Below are 11182 nucleotides of genomic sequence, written 5' to 3'. Positions count from 1 at the left end.
TTAATAAAAGTATAGAATATTATAGCATAGTTCTAATAGGGGCTCATTGTAACACAGTGTTACAATGCACCCAACCTGTACAACTGGGATTTAAACTGTGGCTCGTGTCTTCTGCTGTTAGATCAACATTAAAGAACGATCTCAACTGTTATAACAGATATAAGTTTAAAATAATATCAGATTTGTCTTGTTATAAATAAACACAAAAACAGATGAAAAATATTAATAATCATTATCTCTAAATAATGTTGATATGGCAACTAGTAAATACACTTAAGTTTTGTCATCCTGGCATGTGTGGAAAGTGTTAAACCATGTGTGTTACAACGAACCCCACATTAGGTTGTGCCCCGCGCTCCCCTATATGTATATGAATTGCAACGGAGAGCAGACGGCTCCGGCTTCTAATACTCCCACTTTTTATAGATGGGGTTGGTGTACTTACAATACAAATTGGTTTTTACCACAGCACTTTTACTAGCCTTTTGGCAAACAGTAATACAAAATACATTAAGCCATGACAACCTTCAGTCAGCCAAAGAGCATAAGCCTTCATTCATTCTCCAACACCATAAGATTTATTATTATTAATAATCATTATTTGTCAAGTCCTCCTCTCGTTCAACTTCCAAAGGACACAAGGACAACTCAAATTTCTGACTCAATCACTTTTAATTTTCTTTTTGTTTTGGCAGTTGATTCAGTAAATTAGGTTGTAAACCTTTAAAGACAGAAACAAAAGTTAACATTTTAACTAAACATTTTAATTAAACATTTTCAAATGTTTTAGTAAAGTTTTAACATTTAACAGAATTTTACAATTTTAAACTTGTACTATCCTTTTGTATCCTATACATGTATTTTTTTCCAAACTCAAAATGAAATATTTTAGCACAAACTAATTTAACTAAATCAATGAAGCAATTTCAAACACCATGAAATTAAATAAACATTTCACCAACCATTGGCGTCTTTGGACTGAACCTTTGAGTGAACTTGGAGAGTCTTCTTTCTCAAGTTCCTTTGTCTGAATGACTGAGGAACTCCATGTCTTAACAGGTGCTCTCAATCAGTAACAATTACTGATCCAGTGGTAAGCAGTCAGTTTGCTGCTGCTGGTGCATTCTGGGAAATGTAGTTTTTTGTGACCCATCCCTGAGATTTGGCTCAACATTATTATTTTTAAACATTAGCACCGATCCCGAGAAATACAAGATATTCTCCGTTGTAACCAATCAAAAAGTCGATTGAGAACAACCTGACACAGCTTGTGCTTTCTGTTTTTGCACGATGATAAATTGCATTTTAATAATTAACTGCAAAATCATCAGATGTATATACAGCGAGAGAGTGAGTCGCGACAACATCAAGCATGAAGAAGGAGATCAAGCGTCCACGTCACAATCAGGTTATTGGCAACATCCTTGTTGCTTAAAGGTCCCATGGCATGGCATGGCATTTTTCTATTATTTTATAATGTTTCCTGAGGTGTACTTATATTGTTAGTATGATTTTTACATCATAAAATGTCATAATTTAGAAATAAAAGGCATTTTTTCTATACTGCTGTTTGCCATGTGGCTGATTGCCCTGTTTCAAGAGGCGTGTCTGCTGTGAGACTTCAGTAAAAACGCCCACTGTTGTGATTGGCTGACATCTTTGCATTTGAAATGAGCGGAGGGGGCGTGGTTTAACGAGGTCTACGACGCACAAGCTGCTGCCAGAGAGACGGATGGACCCGAGTTCACTTCACATCAGTTCTCAGCATGTCTCAGTTCAGTGAACTGTTGTAGTTACTAGAATATACTTCAGGTTATTAGTTTATTTCTAGTCGGAGGGGCTGTCACTCATGTCAGAAAGTTAGTAACTTTAGTAAATTATGGATCAGCGCTGACTCGAGACGCGAACCTTTAAGAACGATTCAGTCCAATTTGGTGAACTGGTTCGGTTCACTAAAAAAAACAGATTCAAAAGAATGATTCGTTCGCGAACCGGACACCACGGAGACGGAGCGATTGCTAACAAAGTTATTTATAGGAACTACTGAGTTGTGAGAGCACTGTCTGTCAGCGCGAGTTTATTGTGTTTGTATCTGAGAGTTCTGAATAAACACGAGTCCCAGTCACGCCGAGTCCATCTTCATCATTATTCTACCAACTTTGTAACACATGCAATGTACCATTACAGCGAGATGAAAGAGTTAGTAAGTGTTGATTATAGCATTATTTTTAGATATGTTCCAATCATATGAAAAGCGTCAGTGACGCGCATTGAGTACACAGCACAAACAAAGACACAACAGCAGTAATCGAATGTAATCCAGTTTATTGTGGGGATAGCTGGTTAGCCTAGCCGGATATCCTCACGCTTACCCCCTTTCTGCTTAATCTCGCGCCGCGTTTGGTGCCTCCGCTGTGGGCCAGATGCAGTACTGGGGGTTGGGGATGTTGAAGGCCAACTGGTCAGTGCAGCCCGAGCCTCGGCATGCGTGAGGTTTATCTCTAAAGAGATGTGAGTCTGCCGAAGTTGAGCAGAAACTCATGACTGTATGCACATTGTAGAACAGATAGACGCGACGAGGACGTACAAAAACACTGACTCACAAGATAGAAAACATGAAAACACCGTTCTGTCGGGAGAGAGAGAAGCCGCAGTGTGTGCACGAATAATAAATAATTAGCTACACATAAGAAATCACTGATCACAGATCAGAAGGAACTGAAAAAAGACTTCTGTTTTCATTTGTACATCCAAACACTGAGAAACTGCCAGCATTCACTCGTTCACAAGCCATGATCTCTTGAGCGTTTGCATGGGCGTGCCAGATTCTCTGGGCGGAGGAAAGGGAGGTAACCGTTCCTGTGTGGACGTCATGACAGGAGACTTCAGGATTGGCTAGTCTGTCATTTTCTCAAAGGCAGAGAAAGACAGCCAGAATTCGGTATTACACCGATCAACATTTCTATCCATTTGGGGACAATATTCAGGCTAGGGGAACTCATATTAATGTTGATATACCTCATAAAATGAAAATGTCATGCCATGGGACCTTTAAGGAAATCTATACTGCTTAGGCTTATCAACTTGTTTTCAGTCAAATGATGGTGCTAGGCTTATGCAATCATATTGGCAATGTGCGTTACTTATCTGTTGTCATTGGAAACATGCTTGTCGCTGCAACTTGCTGTGCTTTAAGCTATAAAGTCAAGTCAAGTTGCTTCTATATAGCATTTATACAGCACAGATTCAAGCAGCTTGTGGTGATAGACGAAATAAAATAACGATTCATAATGCAAACAGAATCGACAGTCGTTATTCAGTTGAAGTCAGTTCAACATTGATTCTGTTCAGGTATCGGCACACGTTTTTTCTTAAGGCTCTCTGGTTGTTATCTGGACATTCTTGTTCTTAAGGCTATCTAGTTGCTATTGGAAACATACTTGTTCTTATAAGGTGTAAGGCCCGCCAAATCTGTCCAACAAGGTTTCCGATAAGCGGGTGAAGTTTTCTGCATATTTGGTCTTTTCAGCGTGGCAAAGTATCTGAATAATTTTATCACAACCTCGAATTTAGGTTAGAATGCCAATTCATTATTGATCATTTATATGATAATTTGAGTCAATTTCAAATATCTTGGGTAAGACGGTGGTTGCCAACAGTAAAGCAAATGTCTTTGTTTTATTTCAAATATCTTTGATTATTTTCAACCTTAAATTAGCCTTCACAGTCTAAGTACATTTGAACTAATGACAAGTGCTAGCCGGAGCTCCAAAATCCCAGTTGGCGTGCCCCAATACTCCACTCCACTCTGACTTTAGTCCGTTACCAACCTGACACAGATTTGATCAATAATTTCAGGCAGAATAAAATCAAATGTAACAATTTATTATTAGTCAGGTAAATGTATCATTTCAATTACATAATCAATTCAAAGATAATTAATGGGCTACATAACATCAAATGCTCTGAAGTAAAGAATAAAAGATGCATAGCTGACATCATAAAATTACATAACACTGAGTGTCTGGAAGGCACACAGCGTTACGGGCTGACCTGAGTACAGGATCGCCCTTGAGCCCTTGCAACTTTTCCTTAAATACCAGACCAAGACAAAGCATCCCCCAAAGTGAGACAGGAACTTACAATAGGAAATTGCATTTTCTTATTCTTCCATGAATTCAATAGCATTACATGACGTCATTTTCCGTCATAAAAATATTTCCACTGAAAGACTGTGAAAATTTGCATAACGCCAAGTTGTCTGGTGGAAGAGAATTACTCACTGAGAGGACTCTTTTCGCAGCCGACGTCCCACTGAGTGAATCAACTGAGAATGGCCTTATTTTGCATGTATTTACCTTGCCCCGAACTTCCCCCATCTTATTCCACTTCATGTTGAGAGATCACTTAGAATTCACCCAAAATCTACTGGATTTAATGTCAATTATCACTATACAGTATTATATGTGTTTGATATCGTTTTAAATGTCTAAATGGCGAATGGTACAAACCACAATCTCATAACCACATAAGTATACAAGAAGTTAATAAGAGTTTTTAGAGCTTAGAGATATTTTACTCATGACAGTGGGTGTGGCTTTTGGAGCCATTTTGTCTCTTCTTCCAATCCAGACAAATGGGAACTCGATTACATTTAAATTCCCTTTGTTATCATGTATTTCCATTTGAAAAAGGTTTTGGTCTGAGTTATTTAAAGCGATGTAGTAGTGAGTTCGGGGCGCAATACTTTAATAAGATTGGCCCGTAACACAGTGAAAGCTCTGTGTTTCGTAATTATTCAGAAAGTCAGGAAATCTTTCAGTCTTTAGGCTATTTTGTAATATTTTATGTTATGTACGAATTATCTTTGAATTGATTATGTAATTGGCATTATACATTTACCTGACTGTTAATACAATTGTTACATTTTGACCTATTCTGATTTACTCTGGAATGATTAATTATCTCAGATTGCGAAACGAATATAATTTCAACAAAGGGTTCAAATGGAATGATTAAATGTGTGACTAACTATTAAATATAAATGACTAAACAACCAACTGGCATTCTATTCTAAATTCGACAATATGATAAATGGAGTCAAGAATATTGTAATCAAATCCATTTTGCCCAGCTGGAACACGAATGCGCAGCGTTGGTCATGAAAAATGAACGTTAATAAAATAAATAAAGCCACGTGTCACATTTGTTACATAACATTTCTATTCAAAAATATTATTTGCTCTGCTGTTGAAGGAGTTAGCTGACTTCTTTTTTTACATATAATTTCTCCAGCCTTTGAAAAAATCCTCTCACATGGGACACTTGTTGTCCTCTGCACCCTCCAAAATGCCAGGATGAGTGATACTCAAATGGTGCATCAAGGCTAGCTGTCTATCACAATACACACATCTCACTTTATTTGGTGTTTCCAAGTGGAAATGCTCCAACACCACAGATGTACGGCATCTCTTCTAATGGACAATAACAAAGATAACTTCCTGATTAACAACATCCTCATGCTGGGAAAATTTTATATACACAAATGCAAGTTCTTAAAGGTGAAACCGCGATTTTATTAATTTCACAATGAGTTTAACTCTTATACAAAAGCCCTCAAAGTTATGAAAATGCAATAAGTATTTTTTCCATTATAGAAGAATATGATATTCAAACAAAACCCTGGCCCCTTTAATGTTTTTTGTGTCTTTTATTATGATTTGCCTGATATATATTTCTACTGTACTTTCAAGCACCTGATCTGTATTCTGTAATACAAAAATGTTCTGTTATTGCCATGCTGTTAGTAAATGATTATTTGTTCAGCAATAAAAAAATGTACGGCATCTCTTATGTGGAGCCTCCATTTTTATCTATTCTATTAATATATCTATCTATCTATATATCACCTATGAATATAATTCTATATCTCTAATTTATGCTGTGCTATCTGTCACTATCTAACTTAGCCTATATGAATGTCACTATATCTATCCTATCTGTCACTGTCTATATACCTATCAGCCAATATATATCATTTCAATATAGCCTAAATATAGCCTAACTAACCAAAGCGCACTATAAATCTCACTTAAATCACAAAATCACTGCTATCACAAAATCTCTCTCCTCTCACAAAAACCCACGAGGTGAAGATGGATTTACTTCACTTTTGAACTGTGGTGAATTAGGTTTATACAGATGTGTGACTGTGTGGTTTGTTCCCGCCCCTTTAATCAAGTTTCGTTTCCTGCAGTTTCGGCAGGCGCCACCTGATGAAACACTTCTAAAGCTTCATTTAGCCATAGTCACGTGACATGGGTGTTTCGAATCACTTTTCGGAGCAGTGTTTCGAAACATATGCGCTTCGGGATCTCGGCAAAGCCCCGAAACGTCTGTTTCGCGTCAGCCATCCCTACTGCTTACCTGTTATGACCTATTGCCTGTATAAATCTGCATCTGGATCCTCAACCTTTGAGTCTCGGAGCGGTTTGTTACACACATCTTATAAATAAGTTAAAATTGCCATTGTGCCGTCATGCAGGTTATAGTCTTTAAACAGACTAAATTAAGCCAGGAATCTGACAGTGTGCCCTCGGTTCACCGAATGTTAACAAAGACAGAGTTTCTCGTTGGCTTTAAGCCTGACCATTTTTGTACACACGGTGAACATGCTGGCACAGCGATGATTGCCTCTTGAAAAACGAACACTTTGACAAAATAAGCTGCTCCACAGACTTCAGAGACCAGAAAAAAAAAAAAAATTTAATTGATATTCCTTTTAATATAATATAATTATATTATAAATAAAAAATATAATATACATTGTATTATAATTGCCAAGCAGGGCATTACGTGGAGAAAAGTGACACAAAACTGGGTAAATCTGTATAGGCTACAAATATCCCGCACTCCTGCTGTGTGTAAATTCTCACTACCAGGAAAATATTTCCAAATCCTTGATTTTTTTTTTTTCTTTAGATGTTTAAGCTCTTCCCAGATACAAGCCCCAGATTCATATTCCCACCAGGCTGGATAAAACAGTGGACCAGTGTTACTCCTCCATTCCAGAGGCGTATCAAGCTCTAATCAGAGCTCCGATTTGTGAGTCTAATCATAACACTATATTCCTCGTCCCTAAATACCGTCAGATACTCAAAACATCTAAACCAACAATAAAGCAACAGCTAGAGAAAGTAGTGTGCAGAGCCTCCAAGATCATTGGCTGCAGTCTACCTTCTATAGCCTCACATTACACCACCAGAATTATTAGGAAGGCGAGAAACATTACCACCGACCCCTTTCACCCAGCACATCACTGTCAGGGTTCTGTCACTTCGGTCTAGTTTATTCATGGTTTTGTGACAGAGCCCTGACACTCCTTTATTGTTTGTCTTGTCTTGTGTGAGCACGCAGCTTTGAGCATGCTCTAGTTGCGTGCTCTTCTGTCCTTGTGTTTTGTGTGCGGGCGTGGTGTTCGGATCCCAGCACTTCGGTCTAGTTTGGGTTTCAGTTTTGTGTTGGGATTCAGACATTCATGCTCCGCGTGATTGTTTTGTCTCGAGCGAACAGAATGAGCATTCGCTCGTTCTCGTGCGCTCTGTCTTGTCATGTGAGCGTGTGATCTGTCTGTGTGTTGTGTTCTGTGTAGCACACGGTTCATGTTTACATCGGCCGTGTGCCTTCATGTTATGTTTTGTCTTATGTTGTGTAGCACGTGGTTGGTGTTTTTCACTGGCTGCGTGCTTTCATGTTGTCAAGTTTTGTGTGAACATGCAGCTGATGTTTTTTCAGTAGCTGCATGTTCATGTCACGTTTGGTGTGAGCACATGTCTTGTCAAGTGTTTCTTTGTGCCATGTGCTCATGTCTATTGTCTAATCCCGCCCACCTTGTTTCCTGATTATTGGTTTATTTGCCCCACCTGTCTTCCCTCGTTACCCTCTTTTGTTTGTTCCCTATTTAATCTCCTTGTGTTTGCAGTCCAGTGGGGAATCGTAATCAAATGTACTTCATGTTTTCCTGCTCAAGTCAAGTCAAGTCAAGTCAAGTCAAGTCAAGTCAAGTCAAGTCAAGTCAAGTCAAGTCAAGTCAAGTCAAGTCAAGTCAAGTCAAGTCAAGTGATGGCCAAATGAAGCGTTTCGAAGCATTATTGCTTTCTGATACAATTGTGTCGAAAATGGTTCATTACTCGAAGCTTCATTCAGATAGAAATTGTAGCACCATCTTCTGGTGAAGTAAATGTAATGCAACAAAGCTGACAACCATAAAATGCAAGTTATATGTTAACGCCCCGTTTATTACGTGTTTACCGAGGCGATCAAAGCTGAAGCAGTGTTAGTGCTGCGAAACTCATTTATGTAGGTGCATTTTACATACTGATGAATTTAATGTGGTTACCTTGATAATAAAACATTAAGCATTGTGTGTGTGTGTGTGTGTGTGTGTGTGTGTGTGTGTGTGTGTGTGTGTGTGTGTGTGTGTGTGTGTGTGTGTGTGTGTGTGTGTGTGTGTGTGTGTGTGTATGTGTGTGTGTGTGTGTGTGTGTGTGTGTGTGTGTGTGTGTGTGTAATTATTTCTTTAGACAAGGACAGAAGATCAGACCAGCTTAAAAAAAGTTGGAAACCATCACAGAAATTCTAATGGTTTCTATTAAAATACCAATAGGAACCATTGGCTTTTACTATTTAAACCACTACAGAAATATTTTTTGTAGTGTGTTTGGGACATATTCCATTAGGATTTAATGCCCCCACCAATAGAACCCAACACATATCAGTAGAGACCCACAGAGACCACTATAATTACCATTACAACCAATAAAATTCCCATGAAAACCATTAAATCCAATAGAATTCCTGTAAGGGTTTCTATAGGTTTTTTTAGCAGGGCAGTAGTATGTGTGAAAGCTTTATCTTGTTTAGCTTTGTACTTGTATAGCCTAATGTAGCAGAGGCAAGGCAAGGCAAGGCAAGGCAAGGCAAGTTTATTTGTATAGCACATTTCATACACAGTGGCAATTCAAAGTGCTTTACATAGAAATTAAGTTAAAATAGTCATAAGTGAAAAAAAATAATAAAAATATATATAGTATAACAGTTATAATAGGAATTAAAAGGATATAAAAAATAAAGCTGAAATCCCCTGAAATCTGGGGTGGAAGAAAATGGAGAGTCAGGTTTACTTTAAAAATATTTGTCAGGTAAATGTGCGTTTAGACAGTACCCTTACAGACAAATCTTCCTGGCCTAACTTGAGGGCGTTCTCTAGATGTTTTACCCGCCATAGCAGATCTAAACGGGTCTTCCTCGCACCGGAGGGAGTACTCAAAAAATATTTGTCAGGTAACTGTGCATTTAAACATTACCCTTACAGACAAATCTTCCTGGACAGGAACACCAGGGCTATCTCTACTTTGTTCGACCGTCAGAGCGGATCTACACGGTCCTTCCTCTTACCACCAAGGCTATACAGATCTATCCGTCAGAGCAGATCTAAACGGATCGTCCTCGCACCGGAGGGATTTCGATTTATCGCTCCCCCGTCTCTCAACCTCTTCCACCCAGACAGCCTTAACAAAATAAAAAATAATAAAAAATAAAAAGTATAATTAAAAACTAAAAATAAAACAGGGTTAAATTGAAACACATAATTAAAGTGCAAGCAGTTTGGACAAAGCACAGAGCTCATTCAGTAAATGCATAAGATAAGGTGCAATCAGTCAGATGTACAGTGGCATAGCTCATTCAGTAAATGCACAGCTAAACAGATTTGTTTTGAGTCTGGATTTGAAAGTGGCTACTGTTGGAGCACATCTGATCTGTTCAGGAAGCTGGTTCCAGCAACGGCTGGCATAATAGCTAAAAGCAGACTCTCCTTGCTTTGAGTGAACCCTTGGTATTTCTAATTGACTTGATCCTGATGATCTGAGTGATCTGTTGGGTTTGTATTTAATCAGCATATCTGCAATGTATTTAGGTCCTAGGTCATTGAGTGATTTATATACAAGTAATAGTACTTTAAAATCTATCCTAAATGTAACTGGAAGCCAGTGTAAAGATCTGAGGACTGGTGTGATAAGGTCATATTTTCTGGTTCTGCTCAGGATCCTGGTAGCAGCGTTCTGTATGAGCTGCAGCTTTCTAATGGTCTTTTTGGGAAGGCCAGTGAGAAGACCATTACAATAATCCACCCTGCTGGTGATAAAAGCATGAACGAGTTTCTTTAAGTCTTGCCTGGAAATAAAGCTTCTAATTCTTGCAATATTTTTCAGATGATAGTAAGCTGATTTAGTTATTGCTTTGACATGACTACTGAAACTCAGGTCAGACTCCAAAATCACACCAAGATTTCTGACTTGATTTTTTTATTTTAGACCCTTAGCCTCAAGATATGCGTTCACCTTGAGAATTTCATCTTTGTTTCCTAATGTAGTGATTTCAGTTTTGTCTTTGTTTAACTGAAGAAAGTTTTGGCACATCCAACTGTTAACTTCATCAATGCATTTACATAGAGAGTCAATGGGGCTGTAGTCATTAGGTGATAGGGCTAAGTAGATCTGGGTGTCGTCAGCATAGCTGTGGTAAGCCATTTTGTTATTTTTCATTATTTGGCTCAGTGGCAGCATGTACAGGTTGAATAGGAGTGGTGCAAGAATTGACCCTTGTGGGACTCCGCATGTCATGGATGTCCACTCAGACTTATGGTCACCTATACTCACATAATAACCTCTCCCTTCTAAGTATGACCTGAACCATTTGAGGACCATTCCAGAAAGCCCAACCCAATTTTCTAGCCTGTCAAGAAGTATGTTGTGGTCAACAGTGTCGAATGCAGCACTGAGGTCCAGTAGTACCAGAACTGATGTTTTGCCTGTATCTGTATTGAGGCAAATATCATTTATAATCTTTATGAGCGCTGTCTCTGTGCTGTGATGCGGTCGGAAACCAGATTGAAAATTGTCAAAGTATCCATTTGAGTTCAAGAATTTGTTCAGCTGACTGAAAACAACTTTTTCAATGATCTTGCCAATGAAGGGGAGATTTGAGATTGGTCTGTAGTTGCTCAGTATGGAGTTATCCAGATTTCTCTTTTTAAGGAGAGGCTTAACTACTGCAGTTTTAAGGGAGTTTGGAAAAGTCCCAGAAAGAAGTGAGGCGTTTACCACTTCTAGGAGATCTGCTT

The sequence above is a fragment of the Gobio gobio genome (assembly GCF_949357685.1).
Source record: "Gobio gobio genome assembly, chromosome: 10".
NCBI lineage: Eukaryota > Metazoa > Chordata > Actinopteri > Cypriniformes > Gobionidae > Gobio > Gobio gobio.
This window is presented reverse-complemented; position numbering follows the sequence as displayed.